We start from the raw sequence: 18601 nt of genomic DNA, 5'->3' as shown, positions 1-18601 counted from the left end.
ATTGCAAAAATTAATAAACAGAAACCTCAATCAAAATAGAGTCAGGAGGCCAGAGTGGGAGCTTTCAGGCCCTACGATGACAGCGGAGACCAACAGAAAGAAGAGACACTTCCTCTTCTTGCCTGGAAAGAGCGCAGCCAGTAAGACTCTGTCACAACTCAGACAAGGAAGAGCCACTGTACTTTGAAGAACTCTTAATTCCTCCAGTGGAATGAGTGAGTTAGGGTTTGAGGAGAGATGAGACATTTAGGGGAATCATTCTGGAGGAGGAAAAGCTCTAGCTGGGTCTAATCTAATAATAATATATATACTATCTAATATTTATCGAATAATTTCTTTGTGCCAGGCATTGAGTTAGTTGCCTTCCATTCATTATAATATTTATTCTCAACAACATCTCTTTGAATTAAATGTGCTTATCCACAATTGAAAGGGGCTAAAACTTAGAAAGATTAATTGACATGCCCAGTTTGTAAATGATAAATTTAGGAATTAAAACAAGGTCTCAAGATTCCAATCCCTGTTCTCTTAACAGGGCTAAACCTTCTCTCCTCTTCCAGAGGAGAGATACTTAGCCCCTGGTCACAGAAGCGTGTGATCTCAGACCCAGACATCAGCACAGGCTCTGCCTTGGAGGCACATGGAAACACGATGAAGAGTGAAAACACCAGCTGCAGTCATGACTAGCCTACAAAGGTGTGGAGGGAAGACTGGTGACAGTTGAGGCTGAGATCCAAAGATCAGATTTAAAGAATGTGTATGACATTGGGCTGAGGAACTTGATCTCCCTTTTGCACAGTAATGGGTAGATAAAAGAAGACTTAAAGTGATAACATGATTAGATTTGCATCATATAAAGAAAGATCTCCCTGGTGGCAATGTGCCATGAGGGCTGCACTTCCTTTAGGGCCGTGGAGCACTGAGCAGAAGAGTTCTGGTGGCCAGGGTGCTGGCAGGAGGGAGTGTGGTGTTAGATTTCAGAGCATGGGGAACTGCAGTTCTTGTGTGTAAAATCACAATTACACAATTTCAAAATCTACAGGGCTCTACAAAGTTCCTTCATTTTACAGATGAAAAAAAAGCCAAGCCCAAGATGGTTACATAGAGCCTGGAAGCTGCTGAAGATTCTAGTGAGTGTGCAGGTTTTCTGGCTTCATGACTTTGGATTATTTAATCATCCTTATAACGCCAATGTGGAAGTGTTCTGACACTGGAAGCCTGAGACAAGGGGGCTGAGGTGGTGTGCCTGCACCCAGGATCCTTCCGTATCATTCATTCTGTCTACTACTATTTTCCCAGTTAAAGGGCATAGGGTCTAAGTAAACAAACAAAATTTGCAGCAAGGCTATTGAGCTATACAATAATAAGTGTAAATTTTTCATTTTTACCCCCATCAAACTTTTATAATAAAGTGCATCATTTGTCTTTGTCACTGACAGGTATTATCCACTTTCACATTTTACATTTTTCTTTATCAGATATTCAGAGCACACTGTGTTGCTTTATTTGGTGCACCACAAAACACTGTTTCAAGGGATACCTGCCCAGAGGACTTAATCTTGGGAGGCCACTGTGTTATCATGGGAAGAGCTCAGGGTCAGAAGACACAAGCTGTAGATTCAGATCTACAGTGAGCAGCTGCACAGACTAGGATAGCATACTTCATCTCTCTTATACTGTTTTATCTGAAAAAAAAAAAAACAACTGCACAAGAACATTTTTCTCAATTTTTGAGCATTAAATAAGGTATAATTAAATCAGTTTATAATTTTTTTTAAAAACAACTGTTAGTGAATAATATGCCTGGTTATAAAGCAAACTTTCTTTGGGTATAATCAACTTGTAAAGTAGTTATATCTACTTTTTGCTTCATATCCAGAGATTCTTTAAAAAGTTAGTAAAATTCAACAGTAAATGTGTTAAAATAGCCATTAGAGTTGACCAGAAACTTTTCACAAATGTGGACATTTCTTGTGGTCTTGGCTAAGCAGGGTGGACCCAGAGCTGGCTCTGTTTTCTAGTTTGTAAGGTCCCACTGTTCACATTCTCCCTTTCCATAGTGGAAAGTACTCATTAATGGACAGAGGCTTTGAAGCCGAATCCAGCCTCTGTACCTGGCACCAAATTAAATCTCGGAGACAGAGTTTTGGGTGATATAGAAAAGAATAGATTTATTGCTTTGCCAGGAAAAGGGGGAAACAGTAGGCTAATGCCTCAAAACTGTGTATCCCAACCTGGAGGGGGTAGCGAGGAGTTTTATAGTAATGGTTCAAAGAGGAGGGCGTGATCAGCTGGTGGACATTCTTCTGATTGGTTGGTGGGGAGGTAAGCGGGAGTCGGCATCATCAACCTTCTTGTTCCAACTGGTCTGGGGTCCACATGCTTGCGGGCAGCATAGAGTTAACTTCTCCCACCTGGCGGGGGTTTCAGTATCTGCAAAACAGCTCAAAGATATTGTTCTGCATATCCTTGAGGGGGAGCCAGAACCCTGCCCCAAGGCTGCACTATTGTTTCTTTTGACTGTTCCTCCCTTGTCTCTTTATTCCCTCCCTTCCCTAATTAGCAACTCTTTGAACCTGCTGTTGGAACTCAGGGTAGGTAGGTCAAGGAGGTTGAATGAAGCCTATTTCCTGTAATCAAGAAATGGGGGACACAGATGTGCCCAGGAGCCCCGGAGGGTCCTGCTCTCTATCAGCTTTTCTTCTCGAAGTATTTCATAGATGCCAACAGTTTTATGTGTCCTACACTAAGAGATTATCATGTATATGCAAGTTACTTGTCCACCTGCATTTGTAGATAATAAATATGGGCAAATCAGTTTCATTTTTCTTTTCCCTAAGACTCTCACAAGTTAATTTTTAGACATTAGATGCATGGCGGTACATCAATACATTTTAAACAGACCCTGTTGCTAACACTGTAAATATAGATTAGGTTTAACCCACACTAATTTAAGACAAAGTGTAATTCCCAGTATTAAATTCTACACACACACACACACACACACACACACACACACTCCTTTAAATGACACCACAGCAGCATTATCTTAATGGGCAATGCCACTTTCACTTCTGGGTCTTCCCTCAGGGATGCTATTACTCTCCATTATTATGCTAAAGGATATCATTGTAATCTCCATTAGCAGTATTACCCACATCCTTTTTACTACCTGGGAATGTCCCCTGCTTGCCTAAATTATGCTGCTGTTCTCAACCTCACAGCCCAGTTTTGGATTTTGGAAGAGGCACTAAGCAGCTGTTAGACCAGATGGATGATCTTCAGTGGTAGGGTTCATATATTTACAGGACAGGAAAACATCTGGGTAGTGGCAATAAAGAAGGGCTCTTGTTTCTCTGATCTGGTGACCCAAACACATTTTGTATTTGGGGGATTTGTGGTAAATTCCCAAAACCTAGAATTTTGGTCAAATTCAATTCTATCAATAATGGCCTACTTACAAATTGGAAACCAAAATTATTACTGTGTTACATTTTTCAAATTAAGATAGAAAATGAACGCAGTCTTGGGCTCTTAACTACACACGCAGAAAGGAGCAAAATCAACTTTGCCAGTGTCTTCTGCTTCAAAGGAAGCAGTTTGATTGGAAAGGCACAGATTCTTTCCCCACTTGAAATGGTCCTTTCTGAAGTGAGCAAATTTCCTGGCTCTGCAAGCTGGAAGACTGAGGCCCTGTCACTCCCGAGAGTAGCCTGCACTCAGCCCTGCCTGCCAGTTGCAAACTGTCATAAGCTGTGTCGCTACGTCTTGGTTTTATTAAAGTGAATACTTGGTTCAGAAACCAAGACAGATGGGAACTCCACCCTTAATATTCTGTATTCTCCAGGTCCAGTAAAGCACTGATCCCTTTTACAAAATCTAACCCCGACACACCACAGGCTAAGTAAGAAGGTGATGAAGACATTCATCACATCCTGGGATCTTAAAATTAGAGGGAGTCTGAGAGGGTTCTTATTCCCTCTACTGTCAGAGACCTGACTTTCTTTGTAACAGCTTCTACAGATAATTACAATGTCTCGACTTGTAAGATCTGTCACTAGGGGACGCAATATTTTTTCAAAGCAATGAATTTAGATTTTAGAACAAAACAGATGCTTTTGAAAGTTTCAAAAAAGGTGTTCTTGGGTAATTCTCTCCCTCCCCCCATTTATTTTGTGTTAGTGACTTGTCCCTAATAAATGCTTGGAGATCTATATTAATATCTTGTCACCTACAAATTGGCACTTGCCATCTACCTCTACAAGGATCAAATTATGAGCCACTGCAGCTGCTGACCTTCAACACCCGCTGAAAGGAGCTCAGGGTGGAGCTCAGGAATGAAGCACTCTGTGCTCTGGGAAGAACTGGCAGAACAGGTTTTCAGATAGATATTTTCAGGAGATGATTTTATGAGACCAATTCTTGCATCTCCTCATATCTAGAAAAGTACTAAAATCCTTCGTGGTGACGTCTGCTCCTCATGACTAGAAGAAACCTGCAAAAAATATGTGCTTGAATTGCATGTACTTCCCCTTCACCAAAATCACATACTGACCTTTCCCCCTACCGCTTTGGAGCAGTTTCTCAGAACAATCTGAAATGCTGTCTCCTGGGCTATAGTCCTCATTTTGCCCCAAATAAAACTTAACTCACAACTCTCACATTGTGCATTTATTTCAGTTGACTATCTGTATCTATACCTATATCTATATCTATACCTATACCTATATCTATATCTGTATCGATATCTATATCTATATCTATCTAGGAATTTTTCAAGCACCATTTCCTCTGGATAAAAGTAAAATTTTCATTTTAACTTTCTCTGCAAAATTATTGAGAAACCAGCATTTTTATATGTGCCGGGTTTTTTGGGGCGAGGATGGTTCTCAATAGCATAAAACAAACTAAGGTCTATGTCCTCACTATACAAACCCTTAAAAGCCATGATGCTGTCCTGGCAGGAAAATGCTGACCCTCAGTGATTGCTTATTCTGTAGCCTTTCCTTTACCTTGTTGTCTACGTTCTCCATCCACCTTTGTTCTCTTTAAATACCAAATGTCAACATAATCAATTCATCAGAACAGAGGTCATTCCCATTGCAGCTCAGTAAATTGTGTACATGAAAAAAAAAAAAAAAAAAAAAAAGCAGGGAATCTAAGCAGTGGGGACTTCCACACAGTGTCACAGCACCCAATACTCAAACCTCAAAAGCTGGGTGCATCACAACACTGAAGAAATAGGACAGGAGACAGTGGAAGATGATGAATGCATTGACCTCTGGCACTGTCCGTATGTGATGCTTTCAGATCTAGTTACCTGGGAAGCATGCCGTGAAGAGTAGGGTTTCCTGAGGGCCCTGGAAGACTGTGGTCAAGATGTCGTTTGCAGAGACTGGATCCAATGCAGCCCCCCTGGTCCCACCCCAGATGGCATCGTGACTCTCAACTTCCTAAGTTTGGCTCTTGTAGAAGAGTCCAGGGTGTGCAGGCATTTCCATTCATGGAAGGGCAGGGGTCGGTCCTGGGATTTCTTATAGACCAGTGGTATAAGCTTTGTGTGCAAGTGCAATGCCAGGGAAGATTTGTTTTTTTCTCTCAAGCCTGGCAGAATTCCAGGGGCACAGAGAGTGTTACAGGTGCCTCTCTGGGAGCGTAGGGCAAGGAGATAAGTCATCTAGAGCTATGCTCCAACTGTTCCAACTCTGTCTCCCCCTCACTGCTTTTAAGAGTATTTTTGGGGGGGTAAAAATACCAGAATACATAGCGGGTGGACATTACTAGTCTCTTCCTGCTCATCCAATTCCCACCTGCAGTGCTGCACGGTTTAGTACATTAAGACCTTACTACTTCACCATCCAAGCCACAAGAAATATTTTTGCGAGGTTTGTTGATATTCTGGAAAGTAACACAAATTCCTTTAGTTATCTCAGAGCACTTAAATTATTAAACAGTTGTGTCTCAGAGGAAGTGAGAAATATTTTTTAAATGATAACAAAGATGTGTAGCAAACAATTGACAAATATATAATACTTTGCTGTAAATTTCAAATAGCAAATTCAATCTCACAGAATGCTTCCATCGATTATTGAAAAACTATTTCCATGACCAACCTATGGTTGCAATTGCCTACCAAGTGTATTCATAAAGTGAATATTCATTAACACTTTCATTTACATTAATGAGTAAGGTGAATGTGAAACAACAAAAATGGATGTACTTTGGTAATTCATCAATAATAAGAGACCTTTTTTGAATTGGAAAATAGTTTTGCATACTGGAACAACATTCGCTCTAATTTTTGGTGCCATTTACAATGTGATAGCTATAGACACAAAGTACTTTTAAGTACAATCTGCTTTTTTATTGATGTATAATACGGTATTTGTCTTTCTCTGTCTAACTTATTTCACTTAGCATAACACCCTCCAAGTCTATTCATGTTGCTGCAAATGGCAAAATTTCATTCTTTTTTAATGGCTGAGTAGTGGTCTGTTGTATTTACATATGTTTTATATATATATATATGTATACACACACATATATATATCTCACATCTTCTTTATCTTCTCATCTGTTGAGGGACACTTAGCTTGCTTTCATATTTTGGCAATTTTAAATAATGCTTCTATGAACATTGAGGTGCATATATCTTTTCGAATTAGTGTTTTCACTTTTGGGGGGTATATATACCCAGGAGTGGAATTGCTGGGTCATATGGTAATACTATTTTCAGCTTTTGAGAACCCTCCATACTGTTTTCCATAGTGGCTGCACCAATTTACATTCCCAGCAACAGTGTATGAGGGCTCCCTTTTCTCCACATCCTCGCCAACATTTGTTATTTGTGTTCTTTTGTTGATAGCCATTCTGACAGATGTGAGGTGATGTCTTATTGTGTGTTTTTTTCATTATGGTTTTAATTTGCATTTCTTTGATGATTAATTATGTTGAGCATCTTTTCATGTACTTGTTGACCATCTGAATGTCCTCTTTGGAAAAGTGTCTGTTCAGGTCTTCTGTCCATTTTTTACTTGGGCTGTTTGGTTTTTTTTTTTTTTTTTTAATAGTTATTTATTTATTTATTTATTTATTTATTTTTTCACACACACACACTGTATTTTATTTTTACAAGAGATAAATCGACTGACACCAAGCATTGTACATGGATGACCACAACAAAAGCAACAATGATTGCAATTACCAAACATGAAACACACTCATACTATGTCATAGTATTGACATTCAGTCCAGTAATCCTCCACTGTAACAGCTCCTTTACTTTGCAGTGAAAATTGATTTGTATATTCTTTGCCTCTGAGTCCTTGTGGAATTTTTTTTTTTTTTTTTTTAAATTCAGACAGAAAGTCACAAAAATTATACTCATCCTCATCAGTTCACTCTTGAGCTCTTGATCAGATGGTTTACCCCTGAATACCAAAGGCTGTTGGTTTCCTGTCCTGAAACATCATGGGAAATGGAGATTTCGTTTCCTTATGTCAACCCAATATCCAATTTTAAATAAACAGTTACCTTTTCTCTGAGATCTGGTGCTTACAACTCATATTCTACCACCTAAATCTACAATAATTGAGTCATTTGTTGCAGTCTATGTTAAGGGCAAGTGGGTGGAAGTTATTGACATAACATTCAAAGAAGCACCTGTTTATATGTCTTTCGAGTGGTTTAGATTCTTCAAAACAGGGCAGATAATGAATAATGAAAGACATTTGTAAAAATACATGAGGCTTATGAAAATCTACAACCAAATAATTAACCCTTATTTTTGATATATCCCTGTGAGTGTTCACAATTATGTTGGCTTAGTCTCAATACCCCAAAGAGGTGATTATTTCGCAGTGCTCCCACATATGCCTCTTCTCATAATAAGTAAATATTCTGTGTAAGTGAAAGTTAAAATATCCTAGAGAACACATCACAAAATGATCAGTGATCATAGTGGAGAAGACACTTTTTCATACCACTGCGAACTAGATGTTATTTTTTTAGCAGATTTTTTTTTTTTTTTTTTTTTTTTTTGGTTACACCACGTGGCATGTGGGATCTCAGTTCCCTGACCAGGGATCAAATCTGCAACCCCTGCATCCCTGCATTGGAAGCACAGAGTCTTAACCACTGGACTGCCAAGAAAGTCCCAAACTAAATTGTTCTGATTTGGCTTAAATCTCAGCAAGACATCTGAGACAATTTGCTCCTCATAAGAGGACAGAAGGTTACTGGTAGAGCAGGTTGGGACCTTACAGACCATCTCATCTCATTATTAAATGCACCTGGGCTTGAAGAATTAGATTTCCATCAAAATAATTGAGCAGTACTCAGTCTACTTTGGTAAGGGCAGCAAAAAACATCACAGAGAGTTTCTAAAAAAATATTAACTGGAAAAAGTTCCGTTTTGCATGCCACATTTACATGCTTCCCTCCTCCTAGACTAGTGACAGTGGTTACATCAGATTTCTTTCAGCAAAATTTACATAAAAAACAAACACATGGAGATAGGGAAGGAATGACAAAGTAAACAGATCTATTTTAGCCTTGCAAATAGAGGTATTAGCATTTTTTTCATTACTTGACTAAGTCTCAGGACCTAAGAAGTAAAAGTGATGTGGAAAGAGTTATTTAATTCCATTTCCTGACTTTGGGGTACAATTAAATCTCAGGGTTGCCGTAGTTCTTTGTAGCATGTCTTATGTAAACATAGTAATGGGTTGATAGGTGAATCACATAATTCAAATAGTTCAAGCAAAAGATCTGTAGTAGAGAAAGGCAAGTGGTGAGTAGAGGTAAAGAGAGATCCCTTGGTCTTCAACTAGGTTGCTCGTTTAAAATACAGTGTATTAACAGGAAATTTGAGTTATAGAAAGGCCAACAGATGAGGAAACAATTTCCATTGAAAAGGTAGTTTATTAGTTCCAGTAACCAAGAGGAGAGAGCATGGAGGCCACAGGGGAAAGCACGGGGGTCAACCACGGAGCAGAGAGAGAGCGGGAACTCTGAGCTAGAACACTTACTGTGGTTTCTTTGGGAAGGGACAGGTGAAGAAAGGGAAGCAGGCTTAGTATTAACTAGTTTAAGTTCAGCAGGCTCTGAGGCACAGAGGCTGTCCCTGGTTGTCTGGTGATAAAGGCAGAGCTCGAGTGTGAGAACTGGATAGAGGCAGTAATTGGTGTGTAAACTTTGCATTGATCAGCTTGTATTTGAGAACACCCCAGGAGGAAGACTCCTAAGGGGTTGATGAAGGAAGAAGGAGATCAAGGCAAGGAGACTTGGGCAAACTATCAGATGCATGTTTGTTATATGATCATATTATCAGGCTTGTTTCAGAAGCTAGAAACATGGTTACTACAGCTACCTGTGTTCAAAAGGTTTCCAGTAGAATACACAGCTTCTAGTTTGTCTATTAGTACATTTGGTTGAGGATTTCACATTTACCTTATGTGAAACAAAAAGAAAATTCATGGAGTAGCAGTTTATAAAACACTCTAAGAACCTTATGGTAAAGAAGTGCAAAACAGATTCAGTGTTTAAAATAGCAACAGCAAGCAAACCGCATAGATGCATGGCAGAGGTTAATTCCATAAGCCAAAAAGCTAACGTTTTGAGTGAAAAGGGGAAAAATCATACATTTGTACTTGCAGTTGTAAACAAGAAGGCATGCTGGGTAGTTAGCCTGAAGCCAGCCGAATTAGAAAACCTTTCTGAGATTTTCCTTTCCGCTATTTATAGGCTAGAGAAGAGCCACTGTTTGCACAACAATAGGGCAGATTTTTCTATATTCGTTGACACACGAAAATCTTCTCATGGAGGATTTATTTGAAGTCCTGTAGTGATTTTTTCCCCTTATATCTGGACATTTTGAATATAAAAAAGCCAAATGACATAAAATATTACATTTGTTACTAAATCAACATTACAAGAGACCACTATTTGGAATGGGGCGGACTGAAGTTAGAAAAGGGAAAGGATGAATTTTCAATAATATATAGAAGTTCTGAATGGTGAAAAAATTTTAAGTAGTAATTTAAAATAGTTTTTTTTAAACTAAAATCAAACGAAAGTATTACCACGAAAGTATATTCATTTTTGACACAGGATGTTTATTGAGCTAAAGCTGATTTTAGGAGGAGCATGCAGGATGTCAGAGTGCTAGAATTCAAAGTCCACCCAACTGATTTACCAGAATGTACCTATTGCTATTGGTCACTCAAAAACTGTCATTTATCCAGAAACTTCTAAGTCTAGGGAAAACATTGGGTTTGTCTCAGAAGGAATTTTTATTTGTGGGTTGATGCTGATTTGCTGATACAACAGTTCTCACTTCCAGAGAAATCCCCTAATTACTTTTAAAGATTACCAAATTCAAGACAATGATACTACTTCCCTAAGTCATTCACAAAACTAATCTCATTACTTTAGAAAGATCAAAGAATGATTTCTAACCACTGACCCAAGTTGTGATGATTTTCCCCTAGATTTGATAAGCTCTATGGTTTGAGAAGAAGTAATAGTCTTATGATTACACCGAGCGGCAAAGGAAATAATTTTGTGGTTTCCAGCATCTACAGAAGATCCTGTATCATGTTCCATCATTAATTAGAACGGTTTTGGTCGAAAGGGTCAGAAACATTTGTGCTATCTTAAACAGAGGTTGAGAGGAAAGTGGCTGGACCTCAGGATGAAATCAAGGTGTCAATAAGATCAAAATTACTTTCATCTTTTCTTCATTGAGTATATTTGCTTGATTTTTCTCTGTGTCTGCAGAGGGACTTCCTCAGCTTATATGATAAATGTGGGAAAATAAAGAATGGCCACACGCAGCTTCAACATTGATCTGTCACTGGTCAGTCTCCCAGAGACAGAGCCTAGATCAAAACTCAATCCAGTTTCAAAGCCCCAAGGAAGGTTCTCAAAGGTCAAAAGTTTGAAGTGATACTCAGAGTCAGGGAGACTGTGGAACAGGGCTGCTACCGCTCAAGTCCTGAGAGCTGAAAGGGCTACATCCTGGGAGAGAGGAGCTGGACCATCGAAAACGCAGTGTGAGAGATGCCTTGCATCAGTGCTTGCATCACACAATGCCTGACCAAGTGCCCTCATAGCAAATACAAAGTTTGCTGTGTTACGAGCATTTGGTCGCAGATGGTCTTTTTAAAAATACCTCCCCTTCTAGGCTCCCCCCACTGTCCATTGAGAAATGCATCATTTTCACGTAGTTTCTTCGGTGGGGATCTAGATATTTTAGATAAAGAAATAATCCTTTAGTTACCTGTTTTCCTAACATAAATGGGATCTTGTTATTCCTTGGAAATGTGGATTTGTATCCTTTACAAAAACCATTGTCTTTTCCCTGCCTTACTTCCCCTCTGTTCTCCCAGCTCTCACAGGATACACACTGGTTAGGAGTTGGGGCCTCCACCCGAAGCCCCTCAATTACCTTTCCCTACCATCCATCCACATGCTACGTATAATCACCTTTGAAGTCAGATCTTCATAAACTGATCATGCTCTCCTGGGCACGCACTTTCCTCTCCATTTCAGTAATTGCTTACCACTGACATCTCTCCAAATTCACACTTTCACATCTGATCTTTTCCGGCTATTAGAGGCCATATTTTTTGTGTGTGGAGGATATTTAATTCTAATTTTCCAGCTATTTCACTACCATCTCAAAGTGTAGGAGGAAGATGTATTTCTCTGGGGGTAAGTTTCTGGAGAGAATTCTCCTTCACACTGTTGGGTTTTAAGGCACTATTGTAGGGTTTCTTTCCCTGTTCCCATAGAATCTCCCTTTCCTTCAGGGACTGATGGTAAAAGGGAAATAATATTTTGAATGTATTATTTGCTGGGTCACTAATTAATGATTTGATGTGAGACTTTCACAGACTAGGCTGGAACATGTAACGTAAGCCCCAAGCTCAAGTGGGAAGTCTTTCTTCCAATAAGAAGCATACCAGGTAGAAGAAAAGAAAAAGGTAAGTCCCAGGCACCATACCTACCTAGACATGATCACAAGAAAGGGAAAAAAGATTCACATTTTTAGTGGAGTAACTCTGCCGATTAAAATATGTGAACACGTCTATATCCTGGAATCTGACCCAATAATATTAAAATTCTTTCCTCTTTGAGAGGAGAAAGAAGGGTTCTCTCCTTTCTCTTTTTTCCACCTCCATGTGCTCTCTCTCTCTCTCTCACACACACACACACACACACACACACACACACATTACTATCACCATCATAATTGCTCTAGAAGCACAACCATCACTTGGTAATGTAGTTTTAAAATACCAGAGTGGGGGACTTCCCTGGTGACACAGTGGTTAAGAATCCTCCTGCCAATGCAGGGGACATGGGTTCGATCCCTAGTCTGGGAAGATCCCACATGCCGTGGAGTAGCTAAGCCCACAAGCCACAACTGTTGAGCCCAAGTGCCACAACTACTGAAGCCACCGCAATGAGAAGCTCGCGCACTGCAACGAAGAGTAACCCCTGCTCGTTACAACTAGAGAAAGCCCGTGTGCAGCAACGAAGTCCCAACGCAGACAAAAATAAATAAATAAATAAATAAATAAATAAATAAATAAACAAATAAATTTATTATAAAGAAAAAGAATATGTACACTACTTAAATGACACATGTCCACAAGGGCATGTGTCATTTCTTTCTTTCTCTCTCTTGATATAGAAGAATAAATTTGGAATTTAGATGTGAGGACTACAAGAGGTAATCAAAAAATAGTAACTTTATAATATTTTCTGAGTTGCTTTCCTCTCCATCTCTATTTTAGGCTTTAACTCCTGGACTAGTACAACCCTCATTTCTGTAACCCTCCCCCCCTTTACACATATAACCCACCCATGGTCCCTAAATGATTAGCTTGAAGAAATAATATAAGAATTAACTTTTTCCCATCTTCTTTCCTAATTGCATTCCCCTCATTGTTAGCCTGCCCTGGTTCTCTTGTATACATACCATTCTGGATTATTCCATAACCTATTTCAAATCCAGAGTCTACCCCTGCCTCTTTCCCTCCCTTTTTTGACTGTATTTCCTTGATAGGCGCGTGCACTTTTATCTGTCCAAAACTTTATTATCTTCTACATTTGGAGGTAGACCCTTTCCTAATATCTCTGTTCTGAGTGCCTCAATTGGCCATCTCTTCCTTCTGTAGACCTACTGTCTGATTCATCAAGGATGTTCTCAAAGGTCACCCGGACAGACAGCTTTGCAAGGCAGGAGGACACACACACGTGTTTCTCAGTCTTCTCTAAGGGCACTTGGCAATTATTCTTCACCAAGGGAGAAACTGTACTGAGTTTGATACCAATAGAAAATAAAAATAAAGTTTTCAATGCCAGAATACTTGTGATGAACACAGAAATCAACAAAGGCAGGGCCTTGAGCTTCTTTTATTAGAGTGTGTGGATTTTCATAAACGTGCTACAGATTTGTCAGTTGCTTTGAATTCCTTTTCCAGTAGTGAAATTGAATTTGTACTGATTCATCCATCCTGCCCTCCTCCTGCAACCAAGGGAGTGTGTTTTTCAGGTGGTTGACTGGAGTTACTGGTGCAGTTAGTGGCTATAACATAAAGCAAAGTTAACTGCATAACAGGAGGAGTTAATCCGTGACCTTGGGACCCAGCAGCATGGTTTGCAGATTCACAGAGCTAACCTGCTGGTCAGTATGAAACAGGTATCTTGACTACAAAGTCCATCAAAACACTGAAATTTACATGCCTCGAGGAGCAGGGATTTTGTTGTAAATGCTGCTTAATCATTGCTGGAGCCCTATAAATATTAAACAATAAGCACATAGCTCAGCTACGTTGCAGTCTGCAACTTATTTTGCATGCATAATTAGAATAAAGACAAATTCATGTCAGTCTGTTCAGAGAGGGTGCGCATGGACAAAATTAATTGTTTAGTTTAAAAATATGAAGTGAAACTTGGGTAGTTTAATAGTAAAATGGCATTATGAATCATTCCACCCATCAATATATATAAATCTAGGTATTAAAAGCAAGTCAAAATAGTTTTTAACTAATAAAACATGACACATTGTCATGATGCTATTAATTATTTTCTGTAGAATATTTTACTGTGCGTCTATGAATATTAAATATTTTTCTATTACTGAAGAATTTTGAGCCTTTCCTGTTCCCTACTAAAGTGGCTTTCTACAAACTGTTTTACCGTAATTTAAATCACTATTGATTCCCTTCAAAAAAGTACAGAGCAACCTCTGAAGAGAATGAGTATTTGGAAATTCTGCTACATGATTTTACTGGAATTGAGGGTAAATATCCTAAGTGAACAGCATTTCTTATTCAATGCCCTTAGCAATTTTATGTTTCTTTGAAGCAGAGGAATATAGTGAAAAAAATAGATATAGGCTAGGGATTTTGTTTTAAGATTTATCAGTCGTGTGACCTTGGTCAGGCCAATTAGCCTTCATTGTGTTTGTTTCCTAATCTTTAAAAATAGGAACACATTTGCTTTTCCTGCTTTATATATAAGGATAAAGGAGATAATTTATGTGAGAGTACTTTACAAAATGGCTCTGGAAATATACGGTATTTGTTCTTTGTATAGTAACACATTCTGTAAGTGAAACACCAGGGCTGTGTTGATCTCTGTTAATGCGTAATGTCTTCTGTTTGAATATGTCCTGTCCATAAGTGGTCCTTGAGTTTGCTGTAGGAGAGGTGCTTGAAAGATAAATAGACTTGTGGGCAATAAGGCTTAGCTAGGTGTGTGCTGACAGATAGAATTCTTGCTGCAGAATTACGGAAAACTTATTTCCTAGAGGAATAAAGATCTGAAATAGTCTTAATTTAAAGATACCATTAAAACACATTATGATTTGATTTTGCTAAAGTAGCTAAAGTTCACTGGTAATCATGATCTAACAATTTTACTGGTAGAAAAAATTACTTTTCTATTGAAAATCCTGTTTCTAGGAGAATTGTGTTAAGATGTATCTAAAATAGATTATTTTTTGTTCTGTTACTGAAGGTCTGTTCTATAGGATCAGTTTCTTTAAAATAAATGGATTCACGAAGAAGACATTTAAGGAACAATTATTTAGTGCCTATCTATTCCATGCAGTGATGAATAAGATGTGAGATTGGAATTCCAGGATTTTATTACACCCCTAGTTCACCTACTCAGTTTCTCTACAAGGGTTTCTAATTCAGTAAGATAAAGGAAATCATTCTAGCAATCCTTCACAAGGGTCCTTTTTTTGCAACAATAACTGTAAGAAAGAGAAGGTGCTCTTGCTTCTCTAACTTAAATGTCAGTGTCTTCTTGTCCTTTGAGGTTCAAATTAAATTGGCTCAAATGTCCATTCCTCATACAAGGGGAAGCTTAATGTGCTCCCAGGATTTTTGGGGATTCTTGGAGAAGTTTGTATGGTTCCTAGGCACTTCTGAGTTTGAGTTCTTGCTTCTGCTGAATTTGTTCTGTATTTAGGTAATTTCTGCAAACGTAGCATGCCTATTTTCCATATATGTTATCTTGCATTAAGTGCTCAAACTATTTTATAGACTTCTAGTCTACTAATATGAGTATTATAACAAATTTGTGCTAAAGTTTCTGTGACACAAGAAGGTGTTTACACTGAAGCACTGTAAATGATTAAAACATTGAATTAGACAAAACAATAACACTTCTGGAAGAAAATCTAAAAGACCTTGTTTTGCTGATGAGTTTTTACGTATAACGTCAAAAGTATGACCCATGAAAGAAAAACGTTGATAATTTGGACTTTATTAAAATTAAAAACTTCTTTGACAAAGACACTGTTAAGAGAATGAGGAGACAAGCTGCAGACTGGGAGAAAATATTTGCAAAACATATATCTGATGAAGGACAGGTATTCAAAATACACAAACAATACTTGAGACTCAACAATAACAAAATAAACAAATTCATTAAAATATAGGTGAAATATCTGAAAAGGCACCTCACCAAAGAAGATATACAGATGGCAAATGCAATTATGAAAAATGCTCAACGTCATATGTCATTAGGGAACTACAAATTAAAACAACAATGAGATACTACTATGCACCTCTTAGAATGGCCAAAATCTGAAACACTGACTACTTAATTGCTGATAAGAGTGCAGAGTAACAGGATGTTCTATCTGTTCAACTATCTATAAATCTAAAACTGTACTAAAAATTAAACCTATTATTTATTTCTTAAAGCCACTTGTTTTATAATTCCAATTATATGACATTTTGAAAAAGGCAAAACTGTAGTAATGGTAAAAGGTCACTAACTGCCATGGGTTTGGGGTGGGGGAGGTTGAATATGTGAAGCACAGGAGATTTGGGGACAGGATAGTGAAACTATATTGTATGATACTATACTGGTGGATATACGACACTATGCATGTGTCCAAACCCATAGGACTTTAAAACAAAAATAATAAAATTTAACAAATGCATTTAAAAAACATTGAAGAAATTATGGGATGCCAGTATAGAGGACAGAATGTGACAAAAGAATCTAATTGTATAAAAATTTATGAAAAAATCTCACTGGGGGGTATGGGGAGAAAGGTGCTGATCTAAATACCTTGGGAAATTAGTCAATTTTATAAAACAAAGGCAAAATAAATTATACACAAGTACTGTACTCTAGTTGATAAAGCTATTTTCCATGAGGGACGGGTTAACAATTCTGATACTACTATACATGCATAACACAGCTGAACAATTAAATAAGTTGTTGGTGGATGGTGAGAGGCAGATTTATGAGTGTCAGAGTGGAAATTTACAGATACGAAAGAGAAGGAGGCTGGAACAGTCTATGTGATGATGGGTTAGAATTGGAAACATCAATATGAATTCATCTTTGGCTTAATACAGATCTAGATGTTGCATACAGAAATATCTATAGAGAGGAGTATATACATGGGTTAGTATACCTACATATATTTTCTTCCTCTGTCAGCTGAAAAGATGTCGAAGCAATGTTGTCCCAGTAACAATGAGCACACCTAGCACTCAGATATTTGTCTCTAATACCTTGATCTAATAAAGGAAACCCAGGCTTCTTAGAGAAATTGCTGATGCTAGGACTAGGGCACGAAGTATATAAGATGAGCCTGATGTATCTTGTGGTGCCGGAATACAAGAATGTGCTCAAAACAAAATATGAACAACAAACACAAGGGTGGGTGTATGTCAAAGGTACACAAGAACCAATGGAAAGAACTGCCAATAGACAAATCTGGAACAATTTGAGAAAGAAAATAAAGTGGTATTGGATTATAACCCAACATATAAAATTGATATCAATACTGATGTAAATAAAGGATATAAAAATAAATAAATTCATGGGGTGGAAGAGGCAAAATCCCCCAGCTTTGATAAATTTATCATCATTTTATTAATTTGTATGTATATCTTAACATTAGTAAGATACTAATGATAGGGTAAAAAGGGTGTGGGATATATGGGAACTCTGTATTATTTTTGAAATTTTTCTGTAAAAGTAAATCTCTTTTAAAATAAAAAGTTTATTTAAAAAATTGAATTAGGGATATCTTTCACTGACCACTTCTCTGATATCTTCCATTCTTCCAGCATTCTCCAAATTTTCTCCTATTGTTTCCTGCTGTCTTCTGTACCATGCCTGGGGCTCAGCTTTATGCATTCGTAAAGTACAATGAGGAGAAATTATGTCTTTGATTATGAGCGTGGGTTTTGGAGTCTGACTACCTGTTTGACTCCTAGCTCTGCTGTTTTCAAACTTTCTGACCCTGAACAAATTATATGCCCTCATGAGTCCCATTCCTCATGTTCAAAGTAGAGTTGATTTCGGTATCAAACTCGCTGTCTTTTTAAAGGCAATATTTGTATAGCTCTTGGCTTATGGTACTAATCATCGGAAGTTTTTTTTCAGTTTTCTACCTTAACATAGGTTCATCATTACAATTTTTATAGACAGCTACTCTAAGAGTTTGCAGAGAGGCAAGGACAGGACCATGATAGTAATGTGTAATGTGAAAATTCAAGGAAAAGACAAAGCAACTATTTGATGTAGAGATAATGGATAATAGGATCCCAACATGATTAGGAGGTTAAAGTGCAGTATTTTCCTGGGCTTTCAAGCAGCCCCACATCAGGTTCGTTATCCAGAGGGCTCTGCAATAATGGTAATAAATATCAGACAAAGAGAGTGAAGTCTTGATTTAAATAATGCTATTTTCCTTTTCCATATCTCCTTTCTGCTTGATATTAATCTCATGAAACTTTAGGCCACCCGATACAGCAGAAAGACCACATCTTACAAGTTGCAAAAGTACGGTTAATGCATGACACTGTTCATAATCCAAAGGTCAGAGAAGGCTTCAAAAATTCCCGTCACCCTCTAAAGGAGTTTTCAAGAATAGCATTTCTGGTCTCACTACTGAACTTCACTACTGGGCTCTTCTATTTAAGATTCTTAGGTGAATTATTTTTCTTTCAATTCCGTATTTTGGTGGACAGAATTCTAAGATAGCGCCAAAGATTCCTACCCATACACTCACAGGAGTGTGAATATGATGCGGTTTCACTCCCATGAA

The 18601-nt window shown here is 38.0% G+C and overlaps 1 long non-coding RNA gene across 1 annotated transcript in view; it reads left to right on the top strand.

The window, feature by feature from the left end:
- The first annotated feature begins 7405 nt into the window (after positions 1-7405).
- LOC309634532 overlaps positions 7406-18601 on the top strand; it is a 22165-nt gene continuing 10969 nt past the window's right edge. The window contains exon 1 of the long non-coding RNA XR_014248187.1: positions 7406-18397. This is a non-coding gene — a long non-coding RNA (uncharacterized lncRNA). The remainder of the gene's footprint in view (positions 18398-18601) is intronic.

Source organism: Balaenoptera borealis (assembly GCF_965194805.1).
Source record: "Balaenoptera borealis genome assembly, chromosome: 9".
NCBI classification, from domain to species: domain Eukaryota; kingdom Metazoa; phylum Chordata; class Mammalia; order Artiodactyla; family Balaenopteridae; genus Balaenoptera; species Balaenoptera borealis.
Note: the sequence above shows the minus strand (reverse complement) of the source record. Positions and strands in the feature narration are given on the sequence as shown.